This window comes from Coenobita brevimanus, chromosome 57 (assembly GCF_032717465.1).
Source record: "Coenobita brevimanus isolate Jiangsu-jjx chromosome 57, ASM3271746v2, whole genome shotgun sequence".
Classification (NCBI taxonomy): Eukaryota; Metazoa; Arthropoda; class Malacostraca; order Decapoda; family Coenobitidae; genus Coenobita; species Coenobita brevimanus.
This window is the reverse complement of record NC_137010.1, coordinates 11,223,989-11,240,903: the sequence shown is the minus strand read 5'-3', so window position 1 is coordinate 11,240,903 and position 16,915 is coordinate 11,223,989. Positions and strand designations below refer to the sequence as shown.

General features: G+C 46.0%; 1 protein-coding gene and 1 non-coding gene across 2 annotated transcripts in view; one reads left to right on the top strand and one right to left on the bottom strand.

The window, feature by feature from the left end:
- The window catches only part of LOC145401884 (haloacid dehalogenase-like hydrolase domain-containing 5), a 161,573-nt gene that overhangs the window by 49,906 nt on the left and 94,752 nt on the right, over nucleotides 1-16,915 (bottom strand). The window lies entirely within an intron of this gene.
- Nucleotides 199-317, top strand: LOC145402505 (5S ribosomal RNA). Its single transcript, XR_013897800.1, has one exon. It is a non-coding gene; the product is annotated as a 5S ribosomal RNA (ribosomal RNA).

Sequence of the window (16,915 nt, the reverse complement as noted above, 5' to 3'; positions counted from 1 at the left end):
GGCAGGCGGGAGACTCAGTTGGGCGGCCAATCAGCACTTGGCTGGCGCTGACATCACATGACCAATCACTGAGTGAATCATTTGTTGGCTGGGTGAAGCACCGGAGCCCGGCATTTTTGAAATTTTCAAACACTTCCGGTGCACGATAACAGGCATTTAGTGCATGATAAAGGTATTTGGGTGTTTTTTTATATAGGTGCCAATGGCCATACCACGTTGAGTACACCGCTTCCCGTTCGATCAGTGAAGTTAAGCAATGTTGGGTCTGGTTAGTACTTGGATGGGTGACCGCCTGGGAACACCAGATGCTGTTGGCATCCCTACGTGTCAAGTAGGGTTGGTGGTTTAGTGCCCCTCCCTGTAAAACAATTAACTCTAAGCCGTTGGCCACCCCGTTTGGGATACATGGTGTCTGGCAATGAATGAATGTTAGCAAGATAAGCTATAGCAGAACAAGTGATAGCCAAGGATTGAGTGTGTGTGTGTGTGTATATTTATATATATATATATATATATATATATATATATACAGTATATATATACTGTATATATATTCGGACTATATGGGGGGAAGGGTTGTCCGAATTAGCAGATTGTCCGGACCATCAGGGTAATCTCCAGTTCATACCAAAAACTGTCTACATATGGTATGTTTGTTAATTATTAACATATGTGGCATATGTCAACCCTACGTAACTGCAAAAGATGAAAGGATATTAAAATAACAAAACCAATCATGTACGATAGTTTTGTACTGCATAATTTACAGGTAAGGCCATGACAAGAAACTAGCCTACATTTAAATTGTAGTAAGTGACTAAGGCCCGTGTAGGCAAAAAAAAAAAAAAAATTAATTAATTAACTGTAATATTTGGAATAAAAATAAAACTTATGTAGGCAAAAAATACATTGTCATCTTTGGCATATTGATAACACCCATATGGGCAAGAAGCTAATGTCTGATGTACAAGTAAAGCATATTTATGTACAAAAAATAACTTACAGTAATCATTAAACACTGCAGAATATTCTGACCCATTTTTGTGTAAGCAAACTCCGCTTTTAACCCCTTAAACGCGGATCGTCTCGTTTGCGACGCTCGGCAAAAAGGACATAACGGCGGATCGTCGCATTTGCGATTCTAGTAAATTTTGAATAACCGCGGGCAACCAGGCTCCAGCTGGTACTGTCTATCAGTACCACCACCCTCTAGCTACAACTAGCATACTTTACCTTTGTACTACTGACCTCAGTTGTTGCCAAGTATCGCGTTTTCCCCCCGTCCCCCCCCCCACCATGGCCCGGCCAGCCTGGCTGTGATACATGGCAGCGCTCTGAGCGCTCAGAACTGTAAATCTGCGCTCTCCTCTCACAAGCAGTTTATGCTACTAGGAAATGCTTGTTTCCCCAGTTGTAACACTAGTTTTTTTTCTCACGGTTTGCCCCTGTTTAGCGTCAGTTTACTGCAGGCTTTCAAAGTGACATTATGGCGAGTTCTAGCTCTTCCCAGTCAGTGCAAGCGGCCGACAGGAGCGAGAATAAAGTGGCGAGCGTAAGGCAGAATAAAAAGCGCGCCGTGGTGATCTTTTGGGAAGTAATATGATTGAAAATAATGTAGTATACATGTTTTTAGCTGTGAAAATGGAAATGTTTGTTGAGTGACGGGAAGACCGCCGCCACGGTGCATGTCGGCCGGACGCTCCGTTGATTTTAGCCTTATTTTCAGTACTTATTGTGCAAATACGGATTCCAAACTACCTTTACGTTGTAGTATAAAGTTTACTGTGACAGAATTAGGCTGTGGTAGAGGGGAAACCGGGTTGCAGGAGGTGTGAAAGTGAAGATTTGGTTACCAAACTTTGCAAGTCTCCACAAGTCCTTGGGTAGTCCATGAAGGCTCAACACCTGTCTCTGGAGAAAGCTGAATATAAGTACTATCTGCCATACCAAGTATAATGTTCTAGGGTTAATCTCTGATTTTTGGCTAATATTTTCCTACAGGTACTCAGACCTCGATACAACCCCGCCTCTCGGGGGGGATCGACTGTACACCGCCGCGTTTAAGGGGTTAACACCTTTATTCATTGCAGAAGCTACACTTGCATTAAGGGGCATGGTAAGGAGGATTAACTTTTGAAATACAGCATAAAAATAAAAATGGTTGGTGAACTAGTTGATGGAATGAATGCTAGCGTGTGTTTAAACAGGCGCCCATGTTGCGACCTAGCGTGATCCGAGACTAAATGAATGACGATCGCTTTCCGCGCCGATACTGAAAATGACTTTAGAATTACTTTCAACATATTTTTGGAGCTTATTATTTATAAATTTTGTCCGAATTAACAGAAGTCCGGATCAAAGAGGTCCGGACAAAAGAGGTTCTACTGCATATATATAGTGTATATATATATATATATATATATATATACAGTATATATATATATATATATATATATATATATACACAGTATAAATACATATATATATATATATATATATATCTATATATATATATATATATATATATATATTCCCAGTGTCTTCGTCTGGTAATTGATGACCTCCTTGACGAAGTGGCGGTGGAACCAGTCTTTGAAGATCTGGGCTGTAAACCATGCCTTCAAAGAATGGTACCAGACGACAGGAAGGACATCCATCATCCCACGAAGACACCGAGGCTGCTCTGCACGGCCAACAATAATGGGCTAAAGCCGGTGCATGCCGTTAGCATTGGCACAACACAAAGCAGATAGCCACTGCTTGGAGAGCTTGGAGCCAGGTACACGCTTCTACATCTCCTCGGCTAGAGTGTTCATTGGCATGGAGCGATAGAATAAACCAATTTCATCAGCACTGTAGACTTGACTGAGAGTGAGGCCCTCCCTGTCGATCAAGCCCTTCACCTTGTGCCGAAACTTGTCAACTTCATCCTCGTTAGCGTCCAAAGCTTCGCCATGAGCTTCATGGTTGGTAAGGCCATGCCATAACTTAAACGTGAAGAGCCAACCCTCGGATGCCTTGAAGTCTAGGGTGTCGTGAAGCCTGGCGAACTTCTCAGCAGCAGCCTTCAGCTCCGTTCCACATACCATCACACCAGCAGCACGTTGCTGTCGATACCAAATCAATGTGGAGCGGTCGATTTCAGCAAACTTGGGAGTAAACATCACCATCTTCTCCATGTTGCGTTTGCTTCTCGACGAGAAGTCAGCCGTGTACTGCATGAGTTTGTCTCAGGATCTCTTGATATCGAACAAAGTAGATCGGGCCAGGTTGAACTCGCGGAGGATGCGGGAAGAAGACCACCCCGCATCTACTTTCTCCAATATCTCCCGTTTCTTCTCCAGAGTCAACACTACTCTCTTCCTCTTCTCAGGCGGCGGGGCCATCATCACACACACTAATAAGAGGCCCGAGAGCAGCAGGAGTGCCTGCAGCAGGTAAGGAACCACCACAAAAGCGAGCACGTGGGCAGCCATGACGACGAGCGTGCACTCGCAGCGAGAGACAGGCGGAAAGTGGGGAGGATGCAGCGGCGCTCTATCGGACGTCGAAGGAATGACGCGCCACAATAAAGCTGTCCCGCGCTGCGCGCGGCAAGTTAAAATAACAGGTGGGAATTTTTTTTTTTTTTTTTCCCGAATTTTTTGCGGTTTTCGGACCATTTTGGGAATGTTGGATCCCGGGATGATTATGTCCAGTTAGTGGGGATGTTCGGATATTGGGCTTTCGGATATTAGAGGGATTACTATTCCGTTTGTCTGGATACCGGATAGCTGGGATTGTACTGTATCTATCTATCCATTTTATATATATATATATATATATATATATATATATATATATATATATACACTAATCCTCCCATTATCCGAGGTAATACAGCCAAAGGCACGTACGGGAAGTGGGTTCATCCGGATACTGGGCCCTTGCCTCCTGCACTGGTACTTATGGACCCTAACCCAGCCTAACTCAGACAACCACCTGCATAACTCCATACCGGACATGCATAGCACCTATTTATGGCCCTATTCACACAAATAAGGGACAGAAAGCATGAAATAAATTGAAAAGGAACCAGAGAATCAGGATTTTGAGGTATGGAAAATATTTAGCAGTGTACAGGGTACTTACAAGAAGTCCGTGGCATTCATGAATATTAACCTGCCACCTCTAAAGGCTCTGTCAGTGATGAAAATGCTCTTGAAGCACGTACAATAATCCAGTGCTGTGCTGCACTTAATCCTTTTGCACTGTGAGTTATAATTTTTGAACACTGCACATTCTGTTCTTACTTGTGCCATGCCAGTTTCAACTGCCAGTTTACACTCTGCATTTAATCCTTTGCACTCTAAAGTCTAATTTCTTAACACTGCACAACACTGTAAATTCCCATGTGGTCTAGTGGCAGGGTATTGAAGTTTATTCACTATTTATTCACAAAAATGAGTACGTGCAGCATCCACTGCGGTGAGCATCTAGCCTGGATGTCGTTAGGCAGTAACTGGGGAGGTCCGGGAGGGGAGGAAGAAAGGGGCTGTGTAAACACAGCTGTTTAGTGCTGTGGACCAAGTTCAAATTATGGGTGAACAAAATTCGGATTTTTTTTTTTTTTTTTTACGTTTTGGGGCCATTTTTGGGTTCTGATGGCCCAAGCTAAAAATGTCTGGGTAGTGGGCAGATCACTGTACAATATATACATCGTTTTGTTTTTAAAGGCTCCAACGTGCTTGTATGCGTCAGCCTTGGTCACCTAATGGTGGCTCTCCATGCTGCACGATCCATTGCAGCCTCCCTGTTCAGTTCCTTAACCCTGAGGTCACACTTAATGACCTCGTCCCATGTCTTTCTCGGTCTACCCCTCATAACCCCACCCCCAGTATTAACACTTCTCACCTTCCTCACCCAATTATCATCCCCTATCCTCTCCACATGTCCAAACCAACTCAATCTACCTCTCGTCATCACAACACCAATACACTCCAGTCCCATCCTACCTCTCAACTCTTCCATCATAAACCCAGTCCCCCCAGACCTTGCACGCAGGGACGCACTACACATCCACCTAATCATTGTCATTTCTGTACGTCTGAGCCAGCGAATATCCTCCTCCTTTACTGCCCAGGTCTCATTACCATACAGCATTACACTCCTAACACATGCTGCGTACAAAGACCCCTTAGCATGTAGGGATAGTCCTCTTAATGTCAGGAGAGGCAACAGCTCCCTGAACTTCTTCCAACCACTTCTCACCCTAGCCACAGAGCTAGCTCCAGCCCCACCTCTAGCACACAACATGTCTCCTAAATAACAAAACTCTTCCACACACTCACGAGATTCACCAGCAAGTTCAATCCTTTCACGCCTGACAATCTCCACCTGCTATCCCCGACACGCCATGCACACAAAATCAGCACTATCTCGCACTCTACCTCCGATACCACTACATTTCTTATGCACCCATTTATCACAAACACTGCACAAGATGGAATTACTTCCCACGCCCTTGTGGCAAACTGAACATGGCCACTCTCCCTTGTCTTTGACAATACTGCCACCAACCCTAGATATCATCCCTTTTGTTTTATCTGTATTTACCCTTAAGCCCTTGTGCCCCATACCATCTTTCCACTTCCCAAACCCTTCCTCCGCCTCCCTTTCATTCTCTACAATCAACACCAAATCATCAGCATTCAACATCTCCCAAGAAAGTCCGTTTCTAAAGTCATGTGAGAGGGCTTCAAGTACCATGATAAACAACATGGGACTCAAAACTGACCCCTGATGCACACCAACATTCACAGAAAACTCATCACTCAAATCTCCATTCACTCTTACCTGGGTGCAAGCACCCACATACATGGCCATAACCACCCTAACCAGCCACTCCTCCAAGCCAAGCTTTCTCATTGCCCACTTCACCACCTCTCTAGGGACTCTGTCAAAGGCTTTTCCAAATCAACAAAAACAAAATACAGATCCCTTATCCTACCAATATAGTTTTCCTGAAGCTGTCTAACAATAAATATATACAGGCATACCCCAGTTTAATGATCTAATTGGTTAGGTTAAATCCCATCGTTAGACGGGGTATCGTATATAGGGGTACTTTTAACACGTATTTCAATGTGGACTGTTTACCAGCCTTGGGTTTCCCCCCCAAACCAAGTCCAAAACCCACCAAGATAAGCCCAAAAACAGGTTTAAAGGCAATCTAAATGGCCTAACAGCTGTCAAGGAAGCTAACCCAAGCCTAACACCTGTAAATAACTCACTGAAAGCAACAAATAAAGCCTGAAAATCATAACAAATAAGTTAGAATATATCAAACACCTCTCATCACTTACTTCTTGTAAGTCCATGTCCAGTCCTGGTCATCATCCTTGCTATCATCCCCCGAGGCTAGGGAACATGTGGTGCTCCCCAACACTCAGTCCTCCTCCTCAAAGCCCTCAAACCCTATCTCCAGGGGAGGGTCAGAGGGGGTTGGCAATGGAGTGCGATGCGATGACTCAGGCGGAGGTGATGGAATGCGATGCGATGACTCAGGCAGAGCCGATGGGGTGTGATGAGCTGGCTCAGGCGGAGGCAATGAGGTGCAATGCGATGGCTCTGGGGGTGGCAATGGAGTGCAATGCGATGACAGAGGAGATGGTGAGGGAGACAGCTGCGATGTCCGGTGAGGTGGTGAGGGAGACCGCTGCGATGAATAATGAGGTAGCGATGGAGTCATTTGCGGTGGCTCTCATTGTGGTGAGGGAGACAGAGACAGTGGCCGAAGTGGCGTGGGAGATGGAGGGTGGGATGAGAAGGCAGTGATGGAGTGGAAGAGTGCCTTAGTGGAGACACAGGTGACACGGGAGACAGGGATCGGCTGGAGGTTAGGTCCAGCACAGTGGGCCGAGCATGTCCTTAGTGGGAGGTGTCCCTCGGTGTTTCTCTGCTGGTTGAAGGTTGGGGAGATGCTCTGCTCGTCGAGGGCTGAGGAGATCCTCTGCTTGTCAAGGGCTGGGGAAATGCTCTGCTCATCTAGGGCTGGGGAGATCCTGTGCAACTTGCTGGCCTGGTGGGGGCCTGCTTAAAGAACAATGTGATCGTTGTCTGCCTGGCCGCCCTCTTCTTCTCCGCCAGCATCGTCCTGTACACTTTCATACTCTCCTCGAGCCAATTAGCTGTGTCCCTCCTTCATCCTGGGAGGGGGTCGTGTGTTTTCATAAGGTCTATAAGCTCATCCAGCTTTGTTTGTATCTCCATTAGGATCTTGATGTTGAGAGCATTGACCTCAGGCACAACTTCCTCCTCCTCCTCCTCTGCCTCCTGGAGCCCATGCTCGATCTCCATACTGAGGAGCTCCTTGTTGCTGAGCTCCTCCCTGTGGCTCTCAAGAACCTCCTCCACGTCATCCTCGTCGACATCCCCGAAGCCTGCCTCGTGTGACAGCTTGACAATGTCCTACTGCACACGCTTGACAGGCAGAGGTTACATGCCCTCGGGGAAGCCGGTGAAGGAGTGAACACATTCTTGCCACAGCTTCCGCCACACACTGTTCATCGTCGCCTGGCTCACCTCATCCAATGCTGCAGTTATATTCTCCAGGCGTGGCATAGGTTGTACCCTCTCCAGAACTGTTGTACAGTTGTTCTGTCGTCACTGTCATAGGCCCTTACCAACTGCTTCATCGTGGAGGTAGTAGGCCTTAATGGCAGCGATCACCCCTGGGTCCACTGACCGCAACAAAGATGTGGTGTTGGGGGGTTGGAACACCACCTCAGGATTGCTGGCCCATTCCTTCATTGCGGGCGGGTGGCTAGGCGCGTTATCCACCACCAGCAGAAATCTGTTCACCAGATTTTCACGAGACGCATGCCTCTTCAGCACACGAGAGAGGTACAAGCGAATATATGACGAACAGGTATCTGATGTTAATCAAGCCTCCTTGTTTGACTTCCAGATAACCCCAGGTTCTCCTTAACATACCCCACCAGAGCCCTGGGGTCCTCGGAGTGGTAAACTAGGAGCGGCTTCAACTTCAGGTCGCCCTCGGCGTTGCCCCCCAGCAAGAGCGTCAACAGGTCCTTTGAGGTCTTGAATCCTGATGTAGACCTTTCCTCCATTGCAAGATATGTCTTGGAGGACATTCTCTTCCAAAAGACCCCTGTCTCGTCAAAATTCAAGACCTGCTTCACACTGCAGACACCCGCCGCGATAATTCGTTTCAGCTCATCAGGAAAAGCTGTCGCTGCCACCGTATCTGCACTCGCCGCCTTACAGTACATCTTCATGTGGTGGACATTTGCCCACCTCTTAAACTGGTCAAACCACCCATGGCTAGCCTTAAGGGTCTCACTTTCATCAAGCTTGCGCCTTACCTTGAGCTCGTCCTAGAGCGAGAGAGCCTTAGTACAAATAAGAGCATGGCTCATGGGTTCCTTGCGCCAGTTCTGATTTGCCACCCAGTGCGCAGCATCCTCTCCAGCTCCTCCGTTGCAGGCTCTCGCTGGCGGGTGATACGGGAGGCAGATAAGGTTGCAACCACCCTAGCAGCAGCCCTAATGGCCTCTTCTTCTTGATGATGGTGGAGACAGTCGACTGGGCCAGGTGGAGAGCTGACGTGAAAGAACACGCACCTTCGCCTTTGTCATGTCGCTTAAGGATTTCCAATTTGACCTCAAGTGACACAGTCCTACGGACATGCTTCGCGGGAACATCACCACCACCACCACTAGCAGGACGCTTACCACTACAACTAGGGCCTCCACTAGCACCACCACTAGCTCCACCACGTGCAGCACCCTTACCAGACATGATCACACTTATTTTGGCTAAAATTCACACAATATCGCACTGTACACACGATTAGAATCGCTGCTCTACTCACAGCACTGCTTGAACACAGTTATGATGCACTACGATAGCAACTTGCGTAGTGCTGGTGGTACAATATGATACGTAGTGGGCGAGCATAAGGGAGATCCTCACTCTGAGATGGCTGGTATGAGAAGAGCGATATGGGTGAGTGCAGGGTAAGCGATGGGTATGGGGCCTGTGCAAGCATTTCTGCACATCCTGGGAGGCGGGCGGGCTCAGCTGGCAGCGGGAACGTGTGGAATTCAAAATTTCAACCCGTTGTCTGCAGGCGCGACATCGGAGGGCCCATCTTTAAACCGGGGCTCACCCATCAGGTATCTGTGCCTGGTGCAATTTGTACCCCCATCACTAAGCCGAGGTATCACATCTAGGGGTATCTATCGTATATCGGGACATTATTGTACAGTATATATATATATATATATGAGGCGTCTAGCAGCAGAGTGGCGTATGCGCCAAAAATGGCCGATGGTGAGTTATTCCCGCCAATATGTAGGTGGAGCCTTCTAGATCCTCCCTGTATAAAGCTACGTACAAAAAGGATCCTTATGGCTGGCTGGCGGATGGGCAAACGTTGCGTGTTTTAGGCCTTGAAAACCCATAGAGGAAGTCTGCTCCCACATGGCAGAAGGATGTATGGGCCATGAGCGGCTAGCCATTGGGAAGCTGCATCTCAATACTAGCCTCCAGCCTCAGCCAGTCCCCCACCAGTGTCCCCCTAAACCTCGCACGTGGTTGATGGGCTGCACTGTCCTCTGCCCATTTTGAGTGCTTTAAGTGCTTTTAATTAAAAATTTACAATATAAAAATTAATCAAAAATCAAGAAATTGCATTATTAATGTAAAACTTTCACAGTTTCTTAATTTTTATGTTTATTATTATTTGGATCACCCCCCCCTGGGGGTAGGGGGGTTTCAAGAATACTCCCCCAGTATCCCTGCTTGTCGTACGAGGCGACTAAAAGGGTTGGTGGTGGGTTAGTGCCCCACCCCATAAAAAGAACTAACTAAAAAAGCAAATAGAGCGCCTCGGACCCGGACGGACCATACGTTGACGACTAAGGAACGGACAAAGGACATTCTGAGAGTAGGAACGTGGAATGTGAGAGGAGTGAATGATGAAGTGAAAGAGAGAGAGATTGTCCAGGTGCTTGAGGATGCAAAAGTGGATATATGTGGATTGACTGAAACTAAATGGAAAGGTGAAAGGGTGAGAGAATGGGAATACGGTGTAGGTATATGTGCGGGAGTCAGTGAGAATGAGAGGGCAAGAGAGGGAGTATGTCTGATGATAAGCAAGAAGTGGAAGGAGAATATAAGAGAGTATGGAACAGTGGGTGCAAGGATTGTATGGGTGAGGATGAAAGTAGGTATACAAGCATGGGCGATTGTATGTGTGTATGCTCCAACAGAGGATCGAGTGGCAAGAGTGAAAGATGAGTTTTGGGCGAGAGTAGAAGCATGTATGGACAAGTTTGAGAGGAGCGAGAGAGTGCTGTTGATTGGAGACATGAATGGCAAAGTCGGGAATGTACGAGTGGATGGAGTGGTTGGTCAGTGGGGTGTGCCAGCGGAAGTAGATGGGAATGGTAGTGCTTTGGTGGACATCTGTGCTGGTAAGGGGTTGGCAATAGCCAACACCTACTTTCATCATAGGATGATCCACCGGTATACATGGAGAGTAATGAGGAGGATGGATGGTGAACTTGTTGAACGAAAGGCAATGATAGACTACGTGTGTGTGGATGAGCGAATGAGAAGACAAGTGTTGGATGCAAGGGTGTGGAGAGGGTGGGGGAATGGAGTCTCGGACCATCACTTAGTGATGGCCAAGGTAGAGCTGCAAAGAAAGTGGTTGAGGAGGCGAAGGGGAAGACAGGAGGAAGCAGCTCCTGTGAGAAGAGTGGAGAAATTGCAAGATAGTGAGAAGAGGACAGAGTATAAGAGCATAGTGGAAGAAAGACTGGGAAGGTATGAGCTAGAGCAGATGGAAGGGGTGGAAGACGTATGTAAGATATTCACGGAAGAGATAAGCGCAGCGTGTGAGGCGGTTTGTGGAGTGAGGAGGAGATGCAAGGGTGTGCAAGGGACAGCATGGTGGAATGATGAGGTGAAACGAGCTGTGGAACAAAAGAAGAAGGCATATGGTGAATGGTTGGCGAGCAGAGGTAGGGGAGAAGATGAGAGAGAGAAGAGAGACGTATATGTGAGCAGGAGAAGGGAGGTTAAGAGACTGGTGAAGGAGAGTAAGAAGAAAGTGGATGAAGAGTTTGGGAGGAATCTGAGTGTGAAATGGAGGGAGAGTAAGAAATTGTTTTGGAAGGAGGTAAAGAAAGTAAGGCAGTGTGAAAGGGGAAATAGTAGGGGAGTGAAAGATAGGAATAATAGATTGTTGGTGGAGAAGAGAGAGAAATTGAGGAGATGGAAGGAGCACTTTGAGGATTTGTTGAATGTAGAGAGTGAGAGCAGTGTGAGTATAAGTGGTTGGGGAATGGCTGGGAGAAGAAGAGATGAGAGGAGGGAGGAAGAGATCAGTAGGTCGGAAGTAGTGGAAGCGATGAAGAAGATTAAGCTGGGAAAGGCCCCAGAAATTGATGGAGTGTGTGGTGAAATGCTGAGGTATGGAGGTGAGATTGTTGTGGAGTGGATATGGAAGTTGTGTAGATTGGCTTGGGAAGAGGGAAGGGTTCCAGAGGACTGGAAATCAGGTATAATTGTTCCTCTGTACAAAGGAAAAGGGGAGAGAGAAGTATGTGGTAACCATAGGGGTATTTGCCTTCTTAGTGTGACTGGTAAAATATATGGTACAATACTCATTGATAGGGTTAGGCATATGACAGAGGAGCTAGTTGGAGAAGAACAAGGGGGATTTAGGAAGGGAAAAGGGTGTGTAGATCAGATATTTGTTCTAAGATGTTTAGTGGAGAAGTATCTAGAAAAGGGAAGGAAAGTGTACGCTGCCTTCATGGACTTGGAGAAAGCTTATGACAGAATAGATAGGAAAGGTATGTGGAAGGTATTAAGAATATATGGAGTGGAGGGGAAATTGCTGAGTGCTGTGAAGAGTATGTACGAGGGAGCTAGGGCTACGGTGTGAGTGGATGGAGAGCTGAGTGAGTTCTTTGATCTCAATGTGGGACTGAAACAGGGGTGTGTGATGTCCCCATGGCTGTTTAATATATATATGGATGGGGTTGTAAAGGAGGTGCAAGGTAGGGCAGTGGATGTGGGGGTGGCCCTAATGAATGAGGGTGAGATTTGGAAGCTTCCGGTGTTGCTGTTTGCTGATGATACAGTATTGTTGAGTGAAGATGAATGGGAGTTGCAAGGTTTGGTGAATGAATTTGGGACAGTGTGTAGGAGGAGGAAGCTGAAAGTTAATGTAAACAAAAGTAAAGTTATGGTGTTTGAGAGAAATGATGTCACAGAGTGTGCAGTGAGGTTGGATGGTGAGGATATGGAGAATGTGAGTGCATTCAAGTACTTGGGTAGTGTGATGAGTAAGGATGGAACTTTGGGGGATGAAGTACGTGAAAGGGTACAGCAGGGAAGGAAGGTTGTTGGCACACTGAAAGCAGTGATGAGAAATAGGGAGGTGAGTATGGAAGTTAAGAAGTCACTGCATGATAGTATTGTGATCCCTACCCTGACGTATGGAAGCGAGGCGTGGACCTTGCAAGAGGGGAACAAGTCAAGAGTGAGAGCAGTGGAAATGAGTTACTTGAGAGGAGCATGTGGAGTGACATGGAGGGACAGGTTGACGAATGAAGAAGTGAAGGAACGTTGTGGGGTAGATGTGGATGTGGTTGAAAAGATTAGGAGAAATACACTGAGGTGGTTTGGACATGTGGAGAGAATGGAGAATGAAAGACTGACTAAGAGGGTGTATGTAGGTGAGGTGGAGGGAGGGAGAGGGAGGGGTAGACCGAGGATGAGGTGGAGGGATGGAGTTGAGAGGTATATGAGGGAGGGGGGGGTGAGTTGGGGGGAGGGGAGTCAAATGGTGGGTGACAGAGTGACTTGGAGGCGTTTTGTCTGCGGCCACCCTTTGCGGGATTAGGGCGTCGGGCTATAGATAGATAGATAGATAGGATCACATAATTATGACCCATGTTAGTATTTTGTGTATGACCCCCAATGGGGGTGTGTGCGTTTGTGTGTTTGGTATTGGTTTTTGTTTGTTATTTTTTCTAAACAATGGATTCATTAAATTGTGTTTTATGAGAGCATTACATTGATATAAAACAACATTAGTTATTTATTTATACCTTTTATGTACACATTCTTCAAATTTAAGCTTTAATTACTCAAAAGTAATCCCCTGGTGCATAAGTCACTCTGCCACAAGACGCCTCATACATATATACAGTAGGTTCGCACAATGCGCGTCATCACAGTGCGCGATTCGCATTGTGCGCGAGTGACCAAAAATCATAACCAAAAACCCTTGAATGCGCGAGTTTACCACACAGAACGCGAGGCATAGGCAAGGAGTGGCTCAACAATGCCATTTTCTATTAGTGCATGACCACCCCTCACACAGCGCGTCACATGTCGTCATGTTGATGCGCAGATATTCCCGGGCATTCTACTGTTGAGGATGAAGAGGATGCAATGTCAGAAGTGTCAGCATTGGACTTTGAAGGGTTTATGGCCGAAGTGAGTGACTTTGATGCTCCTGGGGAAGGTGCTCAAGAGAAGCCTGTGGAGGGAAGTGTTGGTGTGGTGGGGAGTGTGGCTGTAAGTGTTGCCGGGCCTCGGAACCCCTGTTATTTAAGGTCATCAAGCCTGTTGTCTACTGTTGTTAAGGTGACTACCCATATTTTTGTTATTGTAGCTACAGCTTTAGTACAATGTTTGAAAAATATGACCTTTATTATGTCTCTACAGGCCAAAAAATGTCCAGGTATGAGGGGGTACCGCCCATATGTAATTATTCCCATAAGATTATGTATTCCCAGTATGCGAATTCCCAGTGCGCGAGGTCGGGGACCGTCCAATCTCTCGCACACTGTGTGAGCCTACTGTATATATATATATATATACTGTATACAGTGAACTCTCGACATAACGAACTAATTTGGGGGGAGGGGTGGGTCGTTATAACCGAAAGTTTGCTATATATGAGGGGTCAGTATAGGCGAGGGATTACTGAACTCAGTTCGCTATATAAGGGGAGCTGTTCGGTTCTACGTGCTCAACATAACCTAAACTTACTCTATGAAGTTTTATATGAAGAATTCCATGGTTTATGAGGTTGTACATGTAAATAAAATACTGTATGAAGTTGTACATATATATACAATACTGTACCTGTAATAAGAATACAGTATAATGTAGTACTGTTACAGTACACTTACTGTGCCAGAAAGGGATGCTGCTGTCACCGTGGGCTGATTCCCGAACGTCCCCCTCATTTAGCGACCTTTGTTTGCAAAATCCAGGGGAAGTTCGGTCGCAATTTGGCCGTTCGTTATATCCGAAATTCACAATACCAGGGTTCGTTATATCAAGGGTTTACTGTATATACAGCAACTTAGGCAGGGTGCCAAAGAAGTTAGTTGGGGAGTGAAAGATAAAAATGGTAGATTACTAGTGGAGATGGGAGAAAAAGTGAGCAGATGGAGAGAACACTTTAAGGAATTGTTGAACATAGAGAATGAAAGCAATGTGAGTGTAAATGGCTGGGGAATGGCTGCGAGATGGAAGGATGTGAGAAGAGTGGAAGAAATCAGTACCATGTAAGATGTGGAAGCCATAAAGTACTCCACATACATTCCTCAGCAGTCCCATCTCCACTGCTCTTGCTCTATCTTTCATTTTCATGCCACACCATAGTCTCAAATCCAAATGTTAAAGTTGGCACTAATACTCGTGCAGCTGCAACACTCAAGCCTCTGTTTCTTATCAAGGCCTTCATTGCACCAGCTACTTTCCTTCCTTGTGCTACTTTACATTCCACTTCTTTTGTGCATTTTCCTCTCTTTTCAGTCACTGTACCCAGGTATTTGAACTTTCTCACCAATTCCAGTCTCTCTCCATTCGCTGTAATATCGCACTGGGAGTCATCCCTCAATGACCATCACTTTGCTGCTGTTGGGTGTCTGCCCTTCCCTCTCCTCCATCCATCTTTCCTTCCATCCTCTTCTGTCTTCCTTTCCTTCATTCTTTCCTTGTCCTTCTGCCTATGGGTAACTTTACACTCCCTCTTCTGTCTTTCTTTCCTTCATTCTTTCCTCTTCCTTCTGCCTGTGGGTGACTGTACACTTAGTGACAAGCCAAATGGTTTCCTTTGCACCAGGAAACCATTTACTATGTTGGGTGGTAACCATATAACCAAATTTTGGCACCTGGTGGTTTACTGGGTAATTACTGCACTCCAATCGGATTGAGCTGGTGAAGGTTTATATCCAAGGGATGGTTGGGGTTGACTGCTTATGTAATGCCACTCAGGGATGAGTGAGGCTGGTCACTCTCATCTAAAATGTCGGGACCAACTGCCTAGGCCCGGGCTCCTACGCTCCTCATGGGGCAATGTAGGATTGGATGATGATGATGATGATGATGATAATGATGATGATGATGATGATGATGATGATGATACTCTTTTCTAAAATTACTCTCAAGGCACGACGCTCACAGACATCAGCAAAACTCTGCACCAGTCTACCAAGTTCTTGTCCGGCATTTGCAAGTAGTACTGCATCATCAGCATACACAAATTTGAGATAATCCATCTATCATCATTCATTACCAATGCCATCCCCTCTCCACTATTCGAGTTTTTACTTCTCTCATCACCCCATCCATATACAGTACATATACTGAACACCCATGGGGACATCACACAACCTTGTCTCACGCCCACACCAATCGTGAACCATTCACTTAGATAACCAGTTAACCCTTACACATACATCACTACCATCCTAAAAACTCTTGATGGCACCTAGCAGTTTACCACCTACACCGTACATATGCATAACTTTCCACAATCCTTCTCTGTCCACTTTGTCATATGCGACGTTACAGTGAATGGAGAGAGACTGGAATTGATGAGAGAGTTCAAATACCTTGGTACAGTGATAGAAAAGAAAGGAAAAGGCACAAAAGAAGTGGATAATATAGTGGCACAAGGAACGAAAGTACCTGGTGCTATGAAGGTCTTGATAAGAAACAGAGGCTTCAGTGTTGCAGCAGAACGAGGCTTACATGTAGGAATGTTAGTGCCAACTTTAACATATGGACGTGAGACTATGGTGTGGCATGAAAATGAAAAGTCAAGAGTGAGAGCAGTGGAGATGGGACTCCTGAGGAATGTATGTGGAGTACAGAGAGTGGATAGGATACGAAATAATGTGATTCGTGAAAGATGTGGAGTGAAGAAGTCTGTGGACACCACAAGCAATGAGAGTGTACTGAAGTGGTATGGTCATGTGGAGCGAATGGATACCAACTGAGTGGTGAAAAAGGTATATCGGAGTGAATTTGAAGGAGGGAGGAGGTGAGGTTGGCCAAGGAGAAGGTGCAGGGATATGGTGGATGAGTGTGTGAGGAAGAGAGGTATGGAAGTCTGTGAGGCTGGGGGACTGACAAGAGATCGACCTGGCTGGATGAATATTGTGGGGAGAAACACATGATCTGGGATTTGGCACCCCTTTTAAAAGTGGCAGTGTACGGCTTGACTCTACCGAATACGTTTATGTGAAACTACAGAACCTGGTGGATGTTTTTATATATATACCGTACAGTAGGCACTCAGAGTACGCAAGTATATGAGTGGCAAAGGATGTCACGTACTAGGAAATCACATACTCTGAATACATGAACTTATGAGAAAAATTACATATAGGCGACACCCACCTTCATGGGCAACCCTTGAGACTCCTTTCAGACCTAAGTACTGTACTGTACAGGGAAACCATCTATGACATATAACCTAAGATAAAGTAAACCAACAAGATTGTACTCATTTATTTTGAAAAATGTATATGAAATCCCACCTCAGGGGGACCACTGATGTAACAGATTTTCAGCTTTATTAGATCAG